Source organism: Papio anubis, chromosome 14 (genome assembly GCF_008728515.1).
Source record: "Papio anubis isolate 15944 chromosome 14, Panubis1.0, whole genome shotgun sequence".
NCBI lineage: Eukaryota > Metazoa > Chordata > Mammalia > Primates > Cercopithecidae > Papio > Papio anubis.
In genome coordinates this window covers 96983832-97007380 of record NC_044989.1, presented here as the reverse complement: position 1 = coordinate 97007380, position 23549 = coordinate 96983832, and the positions used below count along the sequence as shown (strand labels likewise).

The following is a 23549-nucleotide window of genomic DNA, read 5'->3' as shown; positions in this document are numbered from 1 at the left end:
CTTTCCTTCTCTGCCATCTTGAAAAGTCTAAACTCCCTCTGCAAAAATCATTGAAAGCCTTCGTGTATTAGGTAGTACTGTTGTGTAGGGATTAGGTTATTACCATGATTTGGAGGGACAAGTGAGACACAGAACTTTGTACGAATCATACCAGCTCACCGGGAATCATAGATTCTCAGCCTGATGGAGAAATTTCATTTTTCATTAGTAATATGATCCTCCACTGAGCTGCCTCCCTTTCATCTGTTTTCCCCCCACATAAGCATGCCACTTGAAAGAAACCGTTTTATGCTTATAACTCTTAATTGACTGTGGTTACCAGAAAAAGAGGGTAGCATGAATAGAGAAAAACTTGAAGATTGCCCTGAGCTTTATTTTTCCAATGTCTGCCTTTCACCAAAGTACCTTCTTTTTAGTGATGCTAAACATTGTTACACTGTTGACTTGTCGTGTCTTCTGTGTGTGTGTGTGTGTGTGTGTGTGTGTGTGTGTGCACAAGATTCCAGTAAAGCATGAAATGCTCAGAGACTGGTAGGAAGTAGAACAAGGCCAGGCGAGTTCTCTGGGTGACCTGGAAATTCCCTTGAAAACCTTGTCATTTTTCTTCCTCAGTGTTTTAGAAGGAGAAAAGACAAAGCCACAAATTAAAACTATGAACCACATCTTCCATGCAGCATGCTTAGTTTTTTCGGGAGCTGTGATCGGTTCAGCCAATGCCTCTACTCCCGGGCTCTCAGACTGAGCCAGCCGCCCATCCTGGAGCCGGTGCTGGGCCCGCGCCCGTCCCCGACAGATGGCCATCCAGCCCTGCTGGAGCTCAGCGACGATGCTCAGCGACGGCTCGAGTAGGCCAATCCCATTTTTGGAGAAAACAGATTGTTAGAAAGCTCTTCCTTAAATAGAGTCAGATTTTTACATTTCTTTAACTTCCTTCCTGTGGCTCTCATTTTGCCCTCTGGGCCTGTGCTGAGTAGATCAGATCCTGTTCTGTAGTGTGTCAGCTCTCTCATAGGCTTGGTCTCAGGTCAGGCAGGCAGTTCTTGGGAAACAATCCTGTTAAGCATTAGGTATTGTAAAAATACAGATAAAATGGTGTTCTGAACTCGTGTATTGAGTATAGCAGTTGATCTGCTTAGCCAAAAGGCCCTTGGGGATCAGTATCCCCGTCATGAGGGAGAAATAGCCCCCATTTCTCCCCTTTGTTTTGTTGTTGTTTTGATCTCTTTATCATGCTCACCTAGAAGTTTTTGTTGGACAAGGGATCTTGTTATAGCAGCATGAGTTTTCCCTTGCCCTATTGAGCTGCATCCAATAGAAGAGGAGGCACCCCCTGACTAGGTCTCGCCATCATGCAGTAACTTCTGTGCACTTCCGTGCAAAGCTTGTAGATGTGGCATTGCCAAGAAGGAAAGTGAGAAAGCTTTCCGTAGCCCCTCCTGCCTCTCAGTTGTTTTTTTGTTTGTGTGTGTTTTGTTTTTTGTTTTTTGCTAAAAAGATAGGAGCCAAAGTGTTCATGGCTTCCTATTATTGTTGGTAAACCATCAGAATGACAGTATGACTTCAAGCCAATTATGCAGCCAGCAGAAATTATCCCTGCTCTGTATTAGGAGTGAACAAACAGCCTCAAAAGCACACCACATGTATACTGACCACGGTTTGTTTTTGTTTTTATTTGTGTTTTTTGAGACAGGGCCTCACTCTGTTGCCTAGGCTGGAGTGCAGTGGCACAATCCCTGCTTACTGCAGTATTGACCTCAGGTGATCCTCCCAGCTTAGCCTCCCTAGTGTCTGGGACTATAGGCATGCACCATCACACCCAGCTATTTTGTATTTTTTGTAGAGACAGGATTTTGCCATGTTGCACAGGCTGATCTTTAACTCCTGGGATCAGTCTAGTAACTACTCGTGGCATCATCCACATTTGCCATTTTTACTGCTTTGGGAATCCACCAAATTCATAAATCCATGGTAAGATTCCTCCCTGCTTTGGAATAAAATGGCACCGGCCTCCCCAGCAAAGCCACAGTGTTGTGTGTTGCATCTCCAACTGTAGATTACCCTAACTGTGTAGTTCTCTCCTGCTTTCTTGTACTCATTTGCTGTCCTGAAGTTGGTAATAAACTTAATTTTGTCACATACAGTATTTTGTAAGGGTAACTGGAGGAAAGACATAAGTACTTTTGACAAAAAGCTCTCTCATGAGAGTATTTACCTTCTTTCTCTGCAATAATTTAAAATTGAATAAAGCAACCTGAGCACTTATTTTCACATGGGCAAAATATTTGTGTACTGGATCTCCTCTCATATTCAGCTTATGATCATGAATAGTCAGAACTTTGCCATAGATAACAGGGAGCAATGATCAAGCACTGTTTCTGCTGGCAGAATCCAGTTGATGTTTTTGAAACGCTCAGACTGCACAGCTCTGAGCTTAGCGGAGAGTGGTTCTGGGCTGAGGTCTGGCCTTGATACTGCAACTCCACTTAGAAAATCGTGCAGGCGAGGTGTTGTAAAAGCGCTATGCTACATCTTTTGAGATGGGGAAGCTGCTCCCAGGGAGGTATTTTTCAAAGATTTTCCCTCAAGCTACTGAAGAGCAGTTTTTCGTTACTACTTTATCACACCAGCTGGAGCCCTGCAAGGCCCCAAAGGTTAATTCTCTTTTCAGTGGTTAACGTAGGCTTAAGGGCTGACTCACATTACCCAAAAAGTTATGGTTCCATTTACAACCTGATCATATCCTCAGGAGGGTTTGTTCACAGGCCCACCTGCCCATGGCTCACCCTGCCACCCTACCCACCTGGAACTTCTGCACCCAGCGTGACCTGCCCCAGGGCTTACTCGTCAGCATTCCTGCCAGCGGGACCACACCTAGGCCTAGGGTGGTTAGAAACTTGCCGTGATCAGCTCCAGAACTCGTACCTCTGTGATCCAACCCAGAGCTGGGAGCACAGAGGCTACTGAGAGGGCTCCCTAATGCTAACTGTGAAATAGCCTTTGCACTGGTTTGAGCTGATGCTTTTGGAAGGGGACAGGGTGGCTGGCACCCATGGGTGAAATAGACAGCGTTCTAAGAGGCATATCCATGCTAGGATCAACTTTGGAATTGAACTGATCAAAGTCACAAAGGAGTACAGCTGTAGGATTGTTACATAAGATCCAAAAGCAGTGAAAAGCAACACTTGGTGTTAGAGTTAAGATTACAATACTCTGGAGGGAGGAAGGCAGAGCCTCAGTAAAGGTGCAAGGGCTTCTGTCTTGGTGATCTTGTTTCCTGGGGTCTGTGGGGCAGGCTTATGGGCACACCTGCCTTGTAGGAGTTTGCAAAGCTGACTGCTTATTTCTCTTGTTATTATACTTTCATTTTTAAGAAATTTATTTTAGAAAAATATCAGTTCAAAACAACAATCAGAGCCGGGCATGATGGCTTATGCCTGTAATCCCAGTGCTTTGGGAGGCTGAGATAGAAGGATCAGTGGAGGCCAGGAATTCGAGACCAGCCTGGGGAACATAGCAAGACTTCATCTCTACAAAAAACTTTTTTTAAAAAAAATAGCAGAGCGTGGTGGCACGTGCCTGTGGTCCCAGCTACTTAAGAGGCTGAGTTGGGAGGACTGTGTGAGTCCAGAAGTTGGAGGCTGCAGTGAGCAGTGATTGCAACACTGCACTCCAGCCTGGGCCACAGAGTGAGACCTGTCTCAAAAAATGAACCATAAAAAAACAAAAACAACCATCAGAACAAAATGTCAGAACTTTCAGAGTTCCTGCATCCACTGGGGGACCCTACCCACCAAGTGTCAGCCTCCACCAGAGGTCAGGATGGACAGAGCCCCTGCTCTGGCGGAGTGTATACGTTCCGCACAGGCTCAGGGACCCGCGAAGCTGTGAGCGTCTCAGAATGAGGAGGGGTGTCATATTGCTGGAGGGACGTTCACAGGGGTGCATGGAGGATGATGCACCCCTGTGAACCAGCCTCCCTGGGCTGTGCACAGGACTCAAGCGTCTCCACTGGGTGATCACAAACAGTTAAAGATTTGAGCAGGGGCATCCCATGTTCCTCTGCAGCGCTGGGGAGGAATTGGGGATGAAGAAACTTGGAAAGCCCAGAGAGAAGTACACACTGGTCCATAGAGAGCCGTGGAAGCCCGCGGCGCTGTAATGGAGACGGAGAAGTGTAGATTCCTGCCCTGCCAGCCTGTGCATTTACCAGGATTGCCTCTCATGCCTGGATGAACCATTCCTTGCCACTGCAACTTGTGGGGCACAGCAGATGGGGAATTTTCTCTCCACCTCTGCCAAGTTTCCACTCATGGAAGCCGTGGATGGAGCCCCAAGGGCACTATTGCTACACTGGAGGAACCCAAGGGTTGTGGATCCCAAAAGAAGGGACTTGGGGCAGGTGGCTTAGGAGAGTCAAACCTGGTGTGGAAACCCTCTGGGCAGCAGTGAAGGTAACGATGTTTATGGAAAACTGTCAACCATTTTCTAAATTGTGTTCTTGTGAAAGTAAAGTATAGGTATGCCTTTGCTAGGGAGAAGAGAGCAATTTGAATTGCATTCTTCAGTTAGTTTTTACACCTTTATGGAGTCTGATTTTAGATTTTAAGTGGACTAACAAATTGCTCATTATGTAAAAAATTAATATCTGCCTGGTTTTAACAATAGATGCCCTTACAACATTTTTAAAGCATTAAGATCACACACGATCTTTAAAGGCACCGTATTCAGACGTCACATGTCTTGTGAAAAGAAGTCTGGCTCGTGCACCAGGTTCTGACCACCTCTCTATGGGGAAGGATGCCCACATTAGGTGCTGTGTGCTGGATCCAGGAGCCAAGTCGCTTTCCTTCTGGTATAGCTACCTGCGGAAAGTGATAGTGGCTGTTGGTGCCATTGAGGTTTCTCTCTCTTTTTTTTTTTTGTTTTTGAGATGGAGTCATGCTCTGTCACCTAGGCTGGAGTGCAGTGGCACGATCTTGGCTCACTGCAACCTCCACCTCCCAGGTTCAAGCAATTCTCCTGCATCAGCCTCCCGAGTAGCTGGGACTACAGGTGTGTACCACCACACCCGGCTAACTTTTTGTATTTTTAGTAGAGACGGGGTTTTACCATGTTGGCCAGGCTGGTGTCGAACTCCTGACCTCAAATAATCCACCTCCCTCGGCCTCCCAAAGTCCTGGGATTACAGGCATGAGCCACCGCACCCAGCCAGTTTCTCTCATTTTAAAGCACACCAAGTCTTACCACAAGAATCATGCTCAACAGTTTATCTTAAGATAAGACTGACCTGGAATTCTTTCCTCCCCACCCACCCGCTCCCCTCTTTCCTTTCTTCCACCTGCGTAATGGCTACAAGAAGTAGCAGGCGGGGATCAGGGTATCGGACTATAAACTGGAACCAGAGAAGGCAGCTCTGCCCAGGGTAGCTAAAGGCCCTTTAGTTAGGGTTAGTCTGCATAAATACATGTAATGAGAGCAGCAACAGCTTGCGATTTATACAGCACTTTGCAATTTACCAAGCGACTTACACTTACATGCATTTTTTTTTTATATCAGTAGTAAAGAGTCTAGAATTATGTCTAGGAAGAATTAGAGGGCTTTAGACTAGTGGGAAGGGGGTGGGTCTTGAGCCTTTGCTTCATGCTAAGCATGCTGATTTTACTTAGATTAAAGACCCAGGTTAGCAGAGTAGTCAGGCAAGTTGCTTTTAGTTACATGGTACATACATTTATGAAAATGTCCGTTCCTATGAAAATATGTAATAGCACCCCAGGCCAGCCTCAGTAGTGTTACTAATCACAGACGAAAAAATTAAGCCTGAGAACACAGCAGTCACAGCTACGAGACCCAGAGGGGACCTCAGATCTAATCTGAATATTTTTCCTATACCAAATTGACTATCTGGATTTAGTGGTAGGCCGCTTTGTACATTTGGGGGGACTCTGTCTCACAGTCAGAATTATACCAACTTCTTTGTTTTAGAAATGAGAAACCGCGGGAGTAACTAACAAGCCTTGAAGGGGTTCAAGGGTTAGATGTTAATCATGTATTGATATAAATTAACTGATTTTGATGAATGCCGTTATTTGTGGAAATACACATACAGTATTCGGGTAATGGAACATCGTCCTGGCAGCTTAGTCTCAAATGGCTTGGGGAAAATAATGGTTTTTTGCACCATTTTTGTAATTTCCCTGTGCTCTAAAACAAGTAGACATATCAGCAGTGGTTTAGAGACTACCCTAGACCGTAAAGCTAGCTGGTAGTCTGGAGACTTGGGTTCCCCTGCTGTGCCTGGACAGTGCCCTAAGTTCAGCATAAGCCTTTAAGAGGCCAGAAAGTGTCATGGAGTATCTGCTACAGTTGGACCTAGATCATGAGAATAACACCAGATGTCAACGTGCCCAGCTGATGCTTCACAGAATGGTTCTAACAGTACCTGATTCAGAACTTTCTCTAATTATTCATCAGGCTTCTTTCCATATCCCCAGCATGCAAGTGAAAACCATCTCTGCTTCTTGCTGGGTCACCCCAGGCTGTTTCGAGCTCCTAGGTTCACAGCCTCTGTGATTGCTGGGACATCGGAAATTCTCATTTCGGCATTATAGGATTGTAGGGTCTGTCATCGTGATTATAAATACTCTCACAGGTCTCAACAAGGGCAGAGCTGTTCACCTCTGAAATGACATGTGGGTAACAAACGCAACAGTCTGGTTCTCGTGGAAGCCGAGTCTAAGCTTCAGTCGTCCCTTTCTCTATCCCTGGGAAATCCCGTCTGAGCCACTGCATTCTCTGCTGTGAGTGACCTTTGAGAACAGTAACCAAAGCCTTTGAAATAGGGATGCAGGCATGATGCAGCAACCACCGCAGTATAATAGGGTATGTTCCGATCAGAAGGGGGAGCCTGGTCAGATGTTATTTCATGTGGTTGGGATGTGAAGGAAGGATAAGGTTTAGTCCCTGACTTTCTGAAGCTTGTATTTGTAATCTAATTGGGAAAATAATACTGGCACAAGATGGACAGTCCTCATTCAAACAATAGCACTGTCCCTTCCTGTCCCATGGGAAACTGGGGCTGAGTTGTGCAGCTCGGGCACCTGTGCTTTCAGAGAGCACATAGCATTGCGGGCAGCAGGGAGGACTCTGGAGTCTTCCATCACCTGCATTTAAATCCAGGCTTCACCACCTACTACTGTTAATCATTGAGTGACTTTGAGCAAGCCGTTGAATCTTCTGAGCCTCAGTTGCGTCGTCTGTGTAACAGGATACGTGACTGCTTGTCTCATAAAGTTTTTGAGAACTGAAGGAAGTCATTCATGTGAAGGATACTCTGAGCTGGGTTGAGACTTGGCGAGGGGATGTGGGGTCTCATTTGAGGGGATGGAGAGTGCAAGTGAGGATGGGTCGACAGAAACCCACAGGTGTGGGAAGGCCTCGGCGAGCCAGCCAGACTGGGGTGAGCAAGAGGGCTGGGGCAGCCTCGCGGGTGGGGCATGCCATACCGGAAAGGCCCTGGGTGTGAAAAGAGAACCCCCGGAGGTTTCCACAGGGCTTAAGGGGGAGATGAGTGCTGGGGTGTCCGGCAGGGGTCCTGATCCTTGTCTTCAGGACACGACTGGAAGGGCCTGAGCCTGGCAGTGGGAGGTGGGGGACAAGGCCCGAGAGTGACCCAGGGTGACATCCCAAGCCCTGACTCAGCTGTGGGGATGGAGGAGAAAAGAGAAGAGGGAGATTTGGAGGGAAAACCCCTAGGACTCTGTTGACTGGATGGAGAACACCTCGGGGAAGTGTTAGAATGACTCAAGGGTTTCCAGCCTGAAGGGCCGACAGAGTGGCTCAGAGAGTGGAGGAAGCAAGAGGAGACCAAGCCACGGCGCCTAGTGCCGTCTGAGGTTAGGGGACATCAGTAGGATGCAGAGAAGGCTGCAGATGTGAATCTCAGGCTTGGGAGACACACAGTTATCCTTATGACATACTTCCTTTATGTCCGTGAATTTTCATTTTCAGATGTGTAAAGATAATGTAATCCAGGGCCTGCCTCGGAGAGCTGGCGCTTCGGCCGGGCATTCAATCTCTTTCATGTTAAGCACTGGCCCCGGCCTCCTCTCCTCTTTTGGATTCTTCCTTGTCCCTTTCAGGCACGAGTTTGGCCCTCCAAACCCATGGGAAAGATCGGTAACCTCTAGCTCACATGTGCCTACACACACACACGGTTCCTTGCAAATGGATCACTTTAGATGCAGTTAACACCATCCAAATAATACTAGAAAGAATAACACTGGAATAACACCATCCAAATAACACGAGTACCTTCACACTAAAAAGCGGTGAAAAGCGGTCACCAGAGCCCTCCCCAGCAGGAGGCCTCGTGGTAGCTGGTGTCAGGGCCTCAGGCTCCCCCAGCCAGCGTGAGTGCCCCCTGCCCTCCCTGCTGAGGAGTATGTGACTTCAAACAGAAAGCTAACGCAGCAGAAAAGCCTGTAAACCACGTCCCCCAAACCAGTCTCACACGCGTTTTCCCAGCGAATGGGCCGTGATAATGATTTCTTTGCGAGTGCCTAAAGTGTGCTCGGTACCGTGACAGGTGCCCACATGTGTTTTGTTTCATCTTCACGGTGAGCCTACTAGGGAAATTGTAATAGCCGCATTTTGCATGTGAAAAAACTGAGACTCAGAAGTTAAGTGAGGCGCCCAAGAACACACAGTGCTGCTGGGGCTGACGCTGGAGCCCAGTGTGGCCTGACTCCGCCTCTTCTGATTACTGTTCAGTCTCAGGAATTGGGGGTGCTGGCTGTTCAGTCTCAGGAATTGGGGGTGCTGATTGTGGTGGGAGGGAGAGACATTTCCTGCTAGGCGTCAATACTGGCGACTCCCACCCACAGACTGTTCAGGTTATTTGCTGCCGTTGCACTAGCTGCCAAAATGCTAAGGGAACAGCTCCCCGGTTCTCCCTGGCCCCTAGGGATTCACATCTTTGTAACTTTTCCTGGTTCCTTAATGTTGAGGTGAGCAAGAGCCATTAATCAAAATCACTGAGAAGCTGAGTGTCATAGGAGTGTACTCCTTTTTCGTAATTGTGTTTAATTTGGGAGCAGTTTTGTCAGCACACCTGTGCCGCTGCCACAGGAGTCATCTTCGGCCATCTTTGTCATCAGTTTCTTTGTATGGCACAGTTTTCTGCAAACAGATATTCCTCAGAATCGTAATCTCTGAAATGCCTGAGTGTTATAAAACTATTAATCAGTTGTCTTCACTCTTAAAGACAGGGATATTATTATTATTATTATTATTATTATTATTATTATTTAATTTTGAGACAGAGTTTCATTCTTGTTGCCCAGGCTGGAGTGCGATGGCACAATCTCGGCTCACCGCAACCTCTGCCTACCGGGTTCAAGCAGTTCTCCTGCCTCAGCCTCCTGAGTAGCTGGGATTACAGGCATGTGCCACCTGGCTGATTTTGTATTTTTAGTAGAGACGGGGCTTCTCCATGTTGTCCAGGCTGGTCTCAAACTCCTGACCTCAGGTGATCCGCCTACCTTGGCCTCCCAAAGTGCTGGGATTACAGGCGTGAGCTGCCACGCCCAGCCGGGATATTATTTTTAAATTTTGGAAACTATAGAAAAGCATAAAGGAGAAAAGCAAATGTCCTGTGATCTTGTCACTCAGAAGTAATCACGGTCAACATTGTGTGTCTTTTTCCAGTGTTAATATGTATATAATCAAGATCCTATTACACAGTCGACTTCTTGCTGTTATCAGTACTAGCTGTCACAGTGCAGTTCGTCTGTAGCGGCAGTCCCCAACCTTTATGGCACCAGGAACTGGTTTCGTGGAAGACAGTTTTTCCACGGATCGTGGCAGGAGGCTGGGGGATGGTTTCGGGATGAAGCTGTTCCACCTCACATCGTCAGCATTAGATGCTCAAAAGGAGTGCACAACTAGATCCCTCATATGCGCAGTTCACAGTAGGGTTTGCGCTCCTATCAGAGTCTAATGCTGCACCGCCTGACAGGAGGCAGAGCTCAGGTGGTCATGCTCACCAGCCGCCTGCTCACCTCCTGCTGTACAGTCCATTCCTGCTGTGCAGCCCATTCCTAACAGGCCACAGAGGTACTGGTCTGCGGCCCCGGGGGTTGCGGACCCCTGGTCTAGAGAACATCAGGCTTTTCCCCCAGGTTACTTGGTCCTGACACAGGCTGGAAATGAGATGTACCCAGTAATTTTTGGTAGATACGCTTCCTGGGTGTTGAGTGGTTGTGATGCTCGTTGTGGCTTTTATATCCTGTGAGTCATGTAAAAGAAGAAGCTGATTCTTTATGGTGCATTTGTCTTAGAAGTAGTTTGTTTTTCTGAGTTGCATGTTCTTCAGGAATGAGAAAATTCCTGTTAATCATCCTACATACCATTCAGACATGCTTTCTAAACTAAGCCACTCTCCAAGAAACCACGTTTTCCTTTCAGATCAGTACAAAGCCAAACTGTTCCCCTCGAAATGTTTGTATGTAACATAAGGGGAAAAAAATTAAGCTATCTTAATTCTATTTTAAATGTTCCGCTTCTCTGACAAATTGTTTATCGTCTCTTTATCACGCAAAGACAGGGACTCTGTGGGTTCTCAGAGATGCATTTAACGCTTCACGTTTACTCTTCATGTCTCTGTTGTACACTTTACCATTGTATGAACATGAATTAAATATAATGTATCAGAATTTAGAATTCATTAAAATTCTGCCTTGCGAGATTGTTCATGATAGGAAGGGCCCACATAATATGGAATCTTCAGCAGCAGTTGTGGTGCCAGACACCCCAAAATAAATGTGGGTTTGTTTTTGTGTATCATTAGCTTCCAAATATTTAGAACCAAAAATGTGAAACAAATCACAACAGATTAGTGGGAGGATATTTCGAGAGAAAATAGACACGGATTGTCTAAAAAGATTTCTAATGGAGGACAAGGCAGGAGAGACCCTGGGAAGTGAGGGTGGGGTCCGTACCCTTGGAATACTAAGGAGAATCAGGTGTGGAGTTTGCCATGGGGTGCATGGAATTCACAGTGCTGTGTGCACTTGGCTGGGTGAGAGCCAGTCATGTTCTGGTGAAAGGCAAACATCGGGCAGAGCATTTCCCAGGAACTGGCATCTTGGTTGTGTCTTGTTAAGATGATCTCACCCTGCTTCAGCTTCCTGAAGATCACCCCTTCCTAACTAACTACTTTGAGTTACTCAGGCGGGAGTCTTGAAGTTTACGAATAAAGAAACGTGAACCAAATACGCCAGGGAATTAGAGAACAATCTTCCTAGCATGTTTCTGTCTGCATTTACCCATACGGTGTGCTCTCTTTTTTAGGTGCTATGCATATGTCCAAAATGTTCCTTTGCTGTATTCCATTTTAGTGGCTGTTTCCTGGAAGCAGGTGTGAGGCTATGGAGAGAGCACTCGTTTACTGGCTTGATGTGTGAAGCCGCCTGCCTGCAAGCAGGTGGGCATCTGTAGGGCTCCTGCATGGCCCACGTGCTGCCTTGGTGTAACTGATGGACCTCGGCAAATATGGGTGGAGTTGGCTGTCTTTCTGCACATCAGCCTGCATTGACTCATGTCAGTTTTTGCCCAGAAATCTGTCCCTGTGATCAGCTCCTCCAGGCTGGTGTGGGTTTTTCTTTATAACTTCCCCTTCCATTTGGGAATTCACAGATTTTGTGCACACACTCAGGTTGTCCTCAGTGACCCCCACAGCTGTGAGAGCCACCCAGAGGGCAACTGTTCGTAAGTTAAAGGCTGGGGTGGCCTGTGTTTCTTCCTGAAGGCAGGCCATGCTGAGGCAGCTGTTTCTGAGGAATCTTGCTTGGTTTTGTCTTTTTGTTTTTTTTAAGGAACATAGTTGTTGATTGTCTGATTTGTGAAATTTACAAGTGGGTGTTTGTAAAGTAGAGATGAATTAGTGGTAAACATGCAGTTTGTTCTAATGCTGCTAATTGAAGTTGACTAAATCTATAATGTTTAACTGGGTGTGCTAAGAAACTTCATTCAGCAATGACAAAGGTTGGCTGTGTCGCGTCCAAAAGGACCACTTGATCCCCTTGTGGTTCTTCTGTGGGTTTTCTTTATTCTTCTTCAAAGCCTACAATACACGGTTATGTTTAAAAAGTGAAGTTAATTGATAGTTTGCACTATCTGTAGAATTCTGGAAAGGTGATAGCCTGACCCAAGCCCTTTTCTATGAAAATGAAGCCGTTGAGGCCCAGGCCAGCCGAGCGACTTAGCCAGGGCTGTGGGTCTGCCTCACAGCAAAGCCAGGAGTGGGCCCCTCACAGTCCAGGTTTGGAGGCTGGAGCCCAGTTCCATCAAGGCCCTTCTCCAAAACACAGAACAGGTGGACCGCACCCAGGCACTCCAGAGCACTTATGTCTCAGTAACCCTTGTTCATCCAAAGCAGCATACGATCCAGCCCCACTGCCCACCCTTACCTGAGAAACGGGACTCCTCTCTTACCCCCTCATGAGCCCACAGTGCTTCCCCTAGCCTGTTCATAGGTGCCCTCACGTCTGAGCTGCTCCTGACCCTCAGAGCAGAAGTGAGCTGAGACTCCCCCCGCTGGAGCTTTTTAGGGAGGATAGAGGTGTGTGCACATCTTGTTGAGAAAGTGCCACACCGGATCCTGCCTGTGTCCCCAGCCATAACAGTGAACTGGTATGAGGATGACAACACACAATGGCAGCCATCACCTGGGCTCCTGCTGCGTGTCAGACACCCCGCTAAGTGTCGTCCTCAGTTATGGGGCCCTCACGACAGCCCCACGGGTACCAGCGGTGTCCTTGTGCTACAGATGAAGCCATGTAGATGCAAAGAGATGTTACAGAAAGTGCCAAAGCAAGCACGAGGAGGCGGAGAGGCTGGGCTCCAGAGTGTTCTGAGAAGCTGGCGCAAGTACAGTTTGGCTGTGCCTTTGCCAACCACGTGCCACCTGCGTATTCCCCGGTGAATGTGCTGTCTCTTTTTGTGTGTTCGTCGCGTTTCGTTTTCCTGAGCAGGTGTGGTCCTGGAGAACGGCAGGCATACTGAACTTTTGCCAGTGGATTGACAGTTTAAGCAGTGCTCCAGAATGCCGTGTCGCATCCTTGCCGCGCCTTATACACTCTTTTGCATATTCAAAAACGCTTGGGCTCATGGATCTTGTATATGTGTTGAGAGGTACTAAATATGTATTTTTAATTAAAAATTATAATGAAAAAAATTTTTAATTCTCGTCATTGGCATCTGTGTTCCCATTTGACTTTCACATTTGTGAGAAAATTCTATACTTTTAGAGCATTTTTTTTTTTTCAGGTTTAAATATTCCATCATTTTGTTTGCCTGCCTGCTCACAAAGGAATGGGCTTTCTTATGACTGGAGTGGAAAGTCAGGTTCAGAGCCCTGGACACAAGGACCCGTGTGGTGGTCAGGAGGGTGGGCCCTTTGTCCCAACACCTCCCTTTCGGAGCTGGTTCCTGGTGTGCCCACCCACTGGCAAAGGGACTACCTGCGCATAGAGATGGTGGAAGACACTCAGCCCCACCTGTACGGGCTGAAGTCCATCAGTGACATCGCAGTGCCACGGGGCCGAGCAGGGGCCCTGCAGGTGCTCCCCCTGCCCTCCCGTTCAGAGAGCAGCCAGCTGGAGGCTGAGGAGGCAGGGTGGCTGTGTGGGGTTTCCCTCATGGATGGCAACTCCCTTCTGTCGCATGAGGCTCCTTCCTCCCTGCCATCCTGTGGCAGTCCCTTCCTGAACTTGGGGATTTTGAATGGCAGACAGTAGAGTGTTTCATTATAGGGTATGCATGCCTAGAAATAATAAAAGTCAGGCCAGGCACAGTGGCTCACACCTGTAATCCCAGCACTGTGGGAGGCCGAGGTGGGCAGATCAGTTGAGGTCAGGAGTCAAGACCAGCCTGGCCAACATGATGAAACCCCATCTCCACTAAAAATATAAAAATTAGCCAGGGTGGTGGCACACACCTGTAATCCCAGCTGTTTGTGAGGCTGAGGCACAAGAGTCACTTGAACCTGGGAGGCGGAGGTTGCATCCAAGATCGCGCCACCTCACTCCAGCCTGGGTGACACGGCAAGACCCTGTCTGAAAGAAAGAAAGAAAGAGAGAGAGAGAAAAAAGGGGAAAGAGAGAGAGAGGGAGGGAGGAAGGAGAAAGAGGGAGGGAGGGAGGGAGAGAGAGAGAGAGAGAGAGAGAGGAAGGAAAGAAGGAAGGAAAGAAAGGGAGGGGAAGGGAAAGGGAAGGAAGGAAAGGAAAGAAAGAAAAAAAGTAAATATCCTAGGTTATTCCAGTCTGGGGAAATTCGGGGTGGATCCGGAAATAGTGTACCACGGAGCCATCAGACACAGCCCAGCGACAGCAGTGCTTTCCATCCTAGGAGCAGCATCACTGATGTACGGGTGCGTGAGTGCCCAGCACAAAGTAGGGTCTTTGTGGAAGGAAGGAGGAAGGAATAGCTGCAGAGAAGGGTCAGCGTAGTGTGTGCTTGGGAGGTCTGTTCATCGTGATCCTGGCCTGCTACTTTCACTCACACCCCTGGCAGTGTAGGTGCGTGTTGCTGCAGACACAGGCCTGGAGGGGCTGATGAGTGCATGTGACATTGCGGTGATGAGACAGTGAGTGGGGCTTATTAATTAGCAGATGTGTATTGAATGCCTGCTCCATGCCCGGATCTGAGGCCACGATGGTGACTTTGTTTGTCCTTCCCAGGGAGATAAATACAGAGAGATGAGGAGGATGGTGAGACGCGCACCAGTGAGCGCTGCCACGGCCTGCGGCAGACAGGCCTTTACACAGGCAGGGCGCTCTCAGGCACTTCACCAAGTTATTGTAGTGCTGGTTACCAATCAAGGTGCTCCACGAGCTTTGGGATCAACCCTCATTTTACTGTGGAGGGAAGGCCAGTGCTGTTTCCCCATGGACCATGTTGCCTGCAGTCTCCTCAGGGAGATGGGGATTTGCTAAGCTTTTGAAAAAGATAATGGTTTTTGTCTCCCTCTCTCCCTCCCTCCCTCCCTTCCTTCCTTCCTTCCTTCCCTTTTTTTTTGACAGAGTCTCCCTCTGTCGCCCAGGCTGGAGTGCAATGGCACGATCTCGGCTCACTGCAACCTCCGCCACCCAGGTTCAAGCGATTCTCCTGCCTCAGCCTGCCCAGTGGCTGGGATTGTAGGCACGTGCCACCACACCCAGCTAATTTTTTTTATTTTAGTAGAGACGGGGTTTCACCCTTTTGACCAGGCTGGTCTTGAACTCCTGACCTCAAGTGATCTGCCCGCCTTGGCCTCCCAAAGTGCTGGGATTACAGGCATCAGCCACCGTCCTGGCCTGGTTTTTGTTTGATAAAGCTACATTTAAACTACTAGAGGTAAAAAGTTTCCTGGGTCAACTTCGTAGGGTCGATTAGGACCTTAGAGAGCAGGGAGGAAACTACGTGACACCTGACAACAACAGGAACCAGAAGGGACAGTTTTGGAGATGGGCTGAGATTTCATGCAAGGGAAGTTGGTGCCCAGAAGGAACATGGAAGACTGGGGAAGCTGTCAAGAGTACATTTACTGCTTTTTCTCCACGGTGGTCAGGAATTTAGAATTTCTTCTTCCTTAAACATATACAGTTCTTAATGGTGAGATTATTTTCTGCCAGCAGGACGCTGGGAAGAGAAAGGTCCGTGGACAAGTATTTTTGCTTTGCTCGATGTGTTTCTGCCAGCCTCAGCTGGAGAGCTCTATGCTCCTGCCCTGCCCAGATCCCTCTCTGCAGCTACGGGATAAGCTGACGGTGCCTACTGCTGCTTGCACGCTGTCCCCACTCCCCCCCGCCCCCAGGCCTGTCCTGTCCCCTGTCCCCTTGCTTTCCACACTGTAGCCCTAACACCTCCTTCACATCTCTGAACAGCTCCGAGTCCTTCTGCTCACAGCCGTGGTGTAGCCTGTCTTCCTTGCCATGTGTACTTCCTGTCCTCATCTGAGCTCCTCCATGCCCTGCGGGACAGAAAGAGACATGCTCGGGAGAGTCCTCCCTGACCTCCTTCTCTTTATTGCGATTGTCACCATTGGTCATCATCTGCCACTTGGGTTTGTGTAACTGACTCTATCGCACTAGTCTGTGAGGTTTAGGAGGCTGCGTAGGTTCTTCACACTTTCCCTGAGGCTGAGCATTCAACAACAAATGCACAAAGAACCCTTCTTGAGGACTCTGAAGAAATGAAGAAAGAAGGTGCAGCTGGAGGTGGCATTTGTAGGTATTCTAGTGTGAATTCATGGCAGAGCCAAGGGACAGCGTTTCAGGAAGGATTGTAGAGCATCGTGATCTGTTAAGAGTTCTCTGAAAGTTTTTGCATCTTAAATGCCATTTGTTGCTAGGGAGGAGTCAGAAATGATACAGAGAAATCTCCGAAAAAGTAACCGAGTCCCCTTTCTCCTTCATCTGGGTACCCCTCTGTTGAGCAGTGAGTACATTCTGATGCCCTTCCCGGAAGTGGACGTTAGCAGCGCCTGTCCTCTGCCTGTCTTGGCAGGTGTGCTGTGACCCTGGGTGGGGCCAGGCCCACGGCATCTGGTGCCCTCACCCGGCTGCCAGGAAAGGTCACTGTCTTTCCAGGTGCTACACCCCCAGTTCCATCATCTTCGGCCAGCAGTCAGTGTCATGTCTGAGTCTCCATGTGACAAAAGGAGTGGGTGTCAGCCGAAGCAGCTAGCTGATGGCATTTGTGCGTGAGTCTCTTCCGACTTCAATTGGACCTTGTCTGAAATCGATTTGTACCCAAAAGTCCATAAGCCACTCTCAGAGTTTTCTCTGACCACTGTGCCTCAGATACAGGCCCCAGTGAATTCATGTGGGCCCACCCTAAGTCAACTCAGAGCCCCCAGAAAATCGAGGCTATGTTGTGTTGGTCTGTGGGGCTTAATGGATGTGGCCTCCCAGCATCACAGGTTTCTCATTATTACTCTTGCAGTAAATATTTTAAGTCCAGATTCTCCAGGCTTAGGAAACATGCACGCCGCCCAGCTATGAATTATGTCTGCTGATCCACCGCCACCACCACCCTCACTCCCGCACCCAAACCCCTTGGTCAAAAACTATCACTGTGTGCCTTTCAGCTCACCCATATATACCACGTTTTCAGATGGGAATCAACAGTTTGGCTCGTTTAAGAGGGATGGTTTGGGAGAGGAGCAGTGAGGCTGGCGGAAGGGTAGTTTTAATTTTTCAGGGCTCTTAATCGAAGTGACTGAAAGTCAACTCCAAAGTCACTGACGGGGAACAAAAGAAAATGAAAAGTTGGCTCAGATAATGGAGAAGTATGGTTGGATCCAGGGGTGCAACTCTTCGATGGAGCCTCTCCCTGCTCACGTCTGCCCTTCACTCCTTACATGAACCTCTGCAGCGTGGGCAGATGCTGCTGCAGCCCTGGCCGTGTCCTCCATGGGATGGTATTCCCCCCATGACTGTAGCAAGGGTCCCGGGAGTGCCCTGACTACACAGATATGAGTCATGGGCCTTCCCCCATGGCCAGCAAAGGCGGGGGAAGGCTCGGGGTGAGATGGGGCCCTTCTCAGAGAGGAATTTTGTTTGACTAAGAGAAGGGACAAAGGGTTCTGAACAGATCAAGACAACAGAACCACTACATTAATCTCCTGGGGCCGCCCTGTCAAAAAATCCTTCAGTTGAGTAAATTTGAGTTTTTTCTCTTTACCTATTGAAATATTATAATAAATTTTTGCCCTTCATACTCTGAATAATGGAAGCTAATCTTAGCAGCATAGCTGAAAAACTAGATGCAAATTAAATGAATATACAACAGCACAAAAACTCTTAGAAGCTGAGGTGAACATGAATTATATTCTGACTCTTATATGGAAATGTACTTTGGTCACTTTATACCATAATCAGATCTTATCAGATCTCCATAGTATTTAATAATAAAAGCTTTTCGTAATATTTAGCTGACTTTAATAATAGGTCTTGACTCTAGTGGGGGAAATCCCCACAGATCAATAATCTCGATTCTTAGCAAAAATAGCATTTTCAATAAAAAGCTTTCTGATGAAATTTGGTTTATGTTACACATCTGATCAGTAGCAAAAATTAAAGGATTTTGCCACAGAGCTCCCAAAACTTGAGTGCACCCTGCCTAAATGAATTGGCTTGAATACGTTTCGGAAGTACCAAGTTTGTTTGACACTTTATCTGAAATCTCCAGAACTCCAGCTGGAAGATGACAACCAGAGCATGTTTTACAGTCATCTGTTATAACATCCCTTCATCTGAAAAAGGATATAAAAGATTTTGACTTTAAATTTGCTGACATTAATAATGTATGACATATTCAGGCTTTTATTAGAACCCAATCTTTAATGTCTGTAATCTTATTCAGGAAAGTTAAAACGTGCTTATTATCAATAAAAATAAAACTTGTGATCAGAGATCCAATAGCTTGATGCCGCAAATCACCACAAAAGCAGAAAGTGTAGTTTACCTTTAAATCCAACTCAGCTGTTTGCCACTTAAAATTATACTATCTTCAAGCCTGTAATCCCAGCACTTTGGGAGGCCGAGACGGGCGGATCACGAGGTCAGGAGATCGAGACCATCCTGGCTAACACGGTGAAACCCCGTCTCTACTAAAAAATACAAAAAAACTAGCCAGGCGAGGTGGCGGGCTCCTGTAGTCCCAGCTACTCAGGAGGCTGAGGCAGGAGAATGGCGTAAACCCGGGAGGCGGAGCTTGCAGTGAGCTGAGATTGCGCCATTGCACTCCAGCCTGGGCGACAGAGCGAGACTCCATCTCAAAAAAAAAAAAAAAAAAATTATACTATCTGTCTGCTCACCGAGTAACAAATATTATTACCTACAGTGCACATGTTATTTTATTATTACGAAATGCAGATAAAGTCATGGCACAATTTGTGGCTGGTCTTTAATGTGGCACCTGTGGAGGTGACTTGGTTAAGGAGTTTGTTCACTCTCCTTGCTGTCCATCTTGGGCAGCTCTGTGCCCAGGAGCTGTGCGTCCTTGCCTTCCAGCCCGGCTGCTGACTGGTCTGGGAGACCTCAGGCGAATGCTGAGCCTCTCCAAGCCTCTGTCACTTGTCTCATTTGTGGAGCACACTGTCAAGTGCCCAGGGCCCCTGTGTAGAGCAAACAGAACGTTGCAGCTGCTGGAGGTGCTGGGGGTATGGGGTCTCCTGCCCTGCCCAGTCCCCTGGACCACACACACATGGGATCCCAGGACTCATCTCCCACAGCAGCAGCCTGAGAACAACTGGCCAAGCTGCTGCAGACTGAACTGCAACCGGCCAAGCTGCCTCAGATTGTGTTCCCCCCGTTCATATGTTGAAATTCTAAGCCTTAATGTGATGGTACTGGGAGGTGATTATGTCATGAGGGTGATGCCCTCATGAATGGGATTCATGCCCTTATAAAAGAGACCTCAGAGGGCACCCTCAATGCTTCTGCCATGTGGACACAGCAAGGAAGCACCATCCGTGAACTAGGAAATGGGTCCTCACCAGACACCAAATCTCCTGGGGCCTTGACATAGGGCTTCCAGCCTCCAGAACTGTGAGAAATAAATGTCTGTAATTTTCCTTTATAAGTCACTTGGTTTACAGTATTTTGTTATAGGCGCCTGAACCAATTAAGATACCATCAGATCTCTAAGGTTTCTTCTAGAACTTAAACACCATAATTTTATGATAGATTTCTTTAAATCTATCATAAAATTGAAGACTCTCTGAGCCTAGTCTTCAATGTAAGAGTTAAAATCCTGCTCAATGCTGAGCATGTCTCATGAAACAGCATCTTGCTTTTTTTTTTTTTTTTACGGTAACTTTCATTCTTTCATTCTTTTTCATGCAAAGATGTAGCAGTTTAAACATTATTGAACAAGCTGTAGATAAAGTCATTACTTTGTGAGAAAATGCTGGTTCATCTAATATACAGCATGCCAGCCATTGGAAGGGTTTTGTAATGGTCACATTCTAGATCATCGCAGTATGATTTATCCAAAGCACGCTGCTGTGACACCTCCAACCAAAATGCTCAAAACCAGGTAAATTCTGTGCAGTAGGATTTTATGATTAACTTGAGAATGGAAAGAAAAACATTTCATCTCTTGTCCCAAGTCTTGCTAAAACACACAACCGCACACCATCCCTCGGTCAGGGCAGGATGGGAGGCATTGAAACTGGGTGTTCTACATGGGTGAGGACCCGCCTACCTCACATCTGCCTGAAGGATCCACCTGACCTGCTTTGGAGTTCACTATTGACCCCAAGGTGAGCAGTCTCCAGGGACATGCCGGCGAATGCGCTCTTCCAAAATAGAAGAGTGAGCAGGGGCCCTGGACGATGAGGGCTCCCAGTCTGCCATATTCTGGTTGGCTATGGTTTCATTATGGTAGCTAAAGACAGGCCGAGTCTGAGAAGTGGGTATGAGGATTTGCCTGTCTTGTGGAGAAAATATGTAAAATTCTGTGAGAAAAAAATCGTGTTACCCTGTTAAAATAAACACACATTGGAGTGCAAATTGTGCCTCTGTTACAACTGAAAGCAGTAGGTGGTTTTACTTTAATGAAGGATGAGGCGATGAAGCAGAGATGTGTAGAAAAACTACACACAGAGAATGAAAGGAAACTGGGATCCCGGTGCCGCCTCTTTACCTACAAGGTAATGAGTTTGCCTTCAAATTAGAGAGAGGCGGTCACTTAGAGCCTGAACCACTCAGGGACTTGCCCTCAGTCAGGACGCACAGCTGCAGTGCTCCCGTCTCCCAGGCGCACATGAATCCCTGTTTGTTCTGCAGCAGAAATCTTCCCTTTGAGATGTCCTGGCTGTCACCTGGCTGGGTCACAGCTCCAGGTGAAGTCCAAGCAAGAAGAGAAGGACGAGGGATCACTGAGTCCCCCGAGCCTGCCCCCATGTAAAGGCTCTCCTGACTCTAGGGTTGCAGTTGACTTAATTATCCTCACACAGAAAGGCCACCTGCACTCTTGGTGCATTTTTCTCTTCCCACTCCCCCTCCTACCACTGAGACACCTTGCCCAGGCATCCTCCCCCTGGCCACAGCTTTCTTGCTCTGGTATCCTTAGCAGTCAGGAGGACTGAGCACATTAAATCTTCATATGCCAGCATTCAGGGTCTCCCATCCCTTCTGTTCTAGATGACCCTGGCTCTGGCCATTGGGCAGGATCAGGGTGCAGGGAAGGAAAGGGACCTGCTTTCTCAGCAACCCAGCAACTTGGTCCCATTGACGTCTTTCCCACACAGTACCCCTCCAGCCTGCCAAGACCTGTTAATTACTGTTCTGGGGCCCTGGCCTGTCACTGGTATTACATTTCTTATCCAAAATCTTCATTATCTGAACCTCAGCCCCTCTCCCATCTGGAGACACAGGGGCCTGTTCATTCTGTAGAGAAAGAGAAAAGGTTTATCTTCGCCTGGGCGTGCAAGCGGGCAGGGAGGGAGTGGAATAGATTGTTGGCACCCCAATTCAGAGTCCTAGTTTCATTTCCCATAGAAATCATATTACAGATGATAATGCTTTCCATAGAAACCATGCTGGACGCCAGTCACTATCAGAACTATGCTTCTTGACTATTATGGATTGAATGGGGATTTACTGGGTGTGCAGTCTGTGCCACATCATTGGCTGGGTGTGTTGGGCCAATTTCCTGACCTCTTGTAGCCTCAGTTTCCTCATTTCCATGAATGAAGAAGTTGCCCACTTTGTCACAGGACTGTTGTGAGGGTTTAGATAACATAGGTGTCAGTAAAGTCAGGTCCCTCTCCATCCCCAGACACCTGCCTCTTGAATTTCAATGCACCAGCAGCTACATACAGCATTGCTCCCATGCAAGAGCGTTTGCTTCCCAGGTGGCAAAGTCTGGCAGGCAGGCTTTCTGTTTTGGTGGCCATCTGACACTGATAGGATGATGACCAAGTATTTTTAAAGAGGGCTTTGGCCTTCTTTTGGTAAAATACCATTTAGAGCAACAAGAAAGCCACAGCTTAGTTAATAAGAGTAATCGTTGTTATCCACAGAGCACTTCCTGTGCTTTATAGCATCAGCTGAATGCCGGTGCCTGTCATGGGCCAGATGGCATCTTCCTGAAATTCATACGAAGTCCCAATCCCCAGGACCTCAGAAGGTGATTGTGTTTGGAAATAGAGCCTTTACGGAAGTGATTAAGTTAAAATGAAGTCACTGGGGTGGGCCCTCATCCAGTCTGACTGGTGTTCTTATAAAAAAGGAGATTGGAACACAGACACACTCAGAGGGAAGACCATGTGAAGACACACAGGAAGAAGACAGCATCTGCAAGTCCAGGAGAGAGGCCTTGCAAGGAACCAACCCTGCCAGCACCTTGATTTGGACTTCCAGCCTCCAGAACCGTGAGGAAATAAATGTCTGTTGTTTAAGCCACCCAGTCTGTGGTACTTATTATGGTAGCCTGAGCAGACTAACATGTTCACATCTGGGGGGTAAGAAAATCAGTACACAGACATTTATTAAGTAATCTGACCAAGAGCATGCAGCTCTCTGTCAGTCTGCACTGACCCTCTGAGTTGCCCCAAAGACTACTTAGATCACATTCAAGCAAAACAGGTTAAAATTGCTGCTGCATGCTTGCTATGTACAGTGTTCCAGGTATAAGCTCTGTGCAGGCAGAAAGCATGCTTGTCTGCTCATTTCACCCCCCACCAAAGTCTAGGTTGGTGCCTGGTATGTTTCAGGAACTCAGTGGCTGTATTAATTAATTTAAATTACCGTATTTTGTTTTTGAAAGAAGTCACTAAAGTAGAATATTCATGTATCAGTTATAAAGTGTCTGTATAACATATTGTGGTGGCCACTCTCTAATGTCTTTTCTGCTGATCTTGTCACCTTTATCTTCATGGCCTGATGAATATTCCGAAACCCGCTCTTCCACAGGCGTTTTTTCCTCAAATAGCTTTTGGAAGTTACATGTTTGCAAAGGTCCATTAAAAGTTTATTGTTCATTGTTATTTCTTGACATCATTGTTGCCAATAAAAGTCGGCCTCAGCCTGGCCCCCGTAGTCCCAGCTTGCTAGCTGTTTGATAAGGCCGTAAGGCCTTCCTGGTTGAGCTTCGGGCACCACTGCCTTCTGGACAGAAAAAGTTCGCTTTCATGGATGGCCTGCCTTCCGGCTTGTGGAGCTGTGGTGTTATCATGGTGCTCTCATTGTGTAGTTGAACCATCCTGCGTTTGAAATCCCATGAAAGGATGAGTTCTCAGATTTGGAGGTTTATGCTTTTATATAATGTGAGTTAACCCAAAGTAGAAATCTAAGTGTTTCACCTGTTCTAATATTCTGGCTTACTCTTGTGTCTCCCATTCACGTGAATAAAAAGTGGTACAAAGAGAAACGTCAGAGGACATTAGCATAAATGAATCAGTGTATTTGCTCTGAAATGTATGTGGCCTCACATGCCTCCCGGTGCTGCGTGGGTGCACGTCCTAGGGCAGTGGCTGCTGGGCAGGGCCAATCTGCCCC

The 23549-nt window shown here is 47.4% G+C and overlaps 1 protein-coding gene across 9 annotated transcripts in view; it reads left to right on the top strand.

The window, feature by feature from the left end:
* The window catches only part of NCK2 (NCK adaptor protein 2), a 151157-nt gene that overhangs the window by 111545 nt on the left and 16063 nt on the right, over positions 1 to 23549 (top strand). The window lies entirely within an intron of this gene.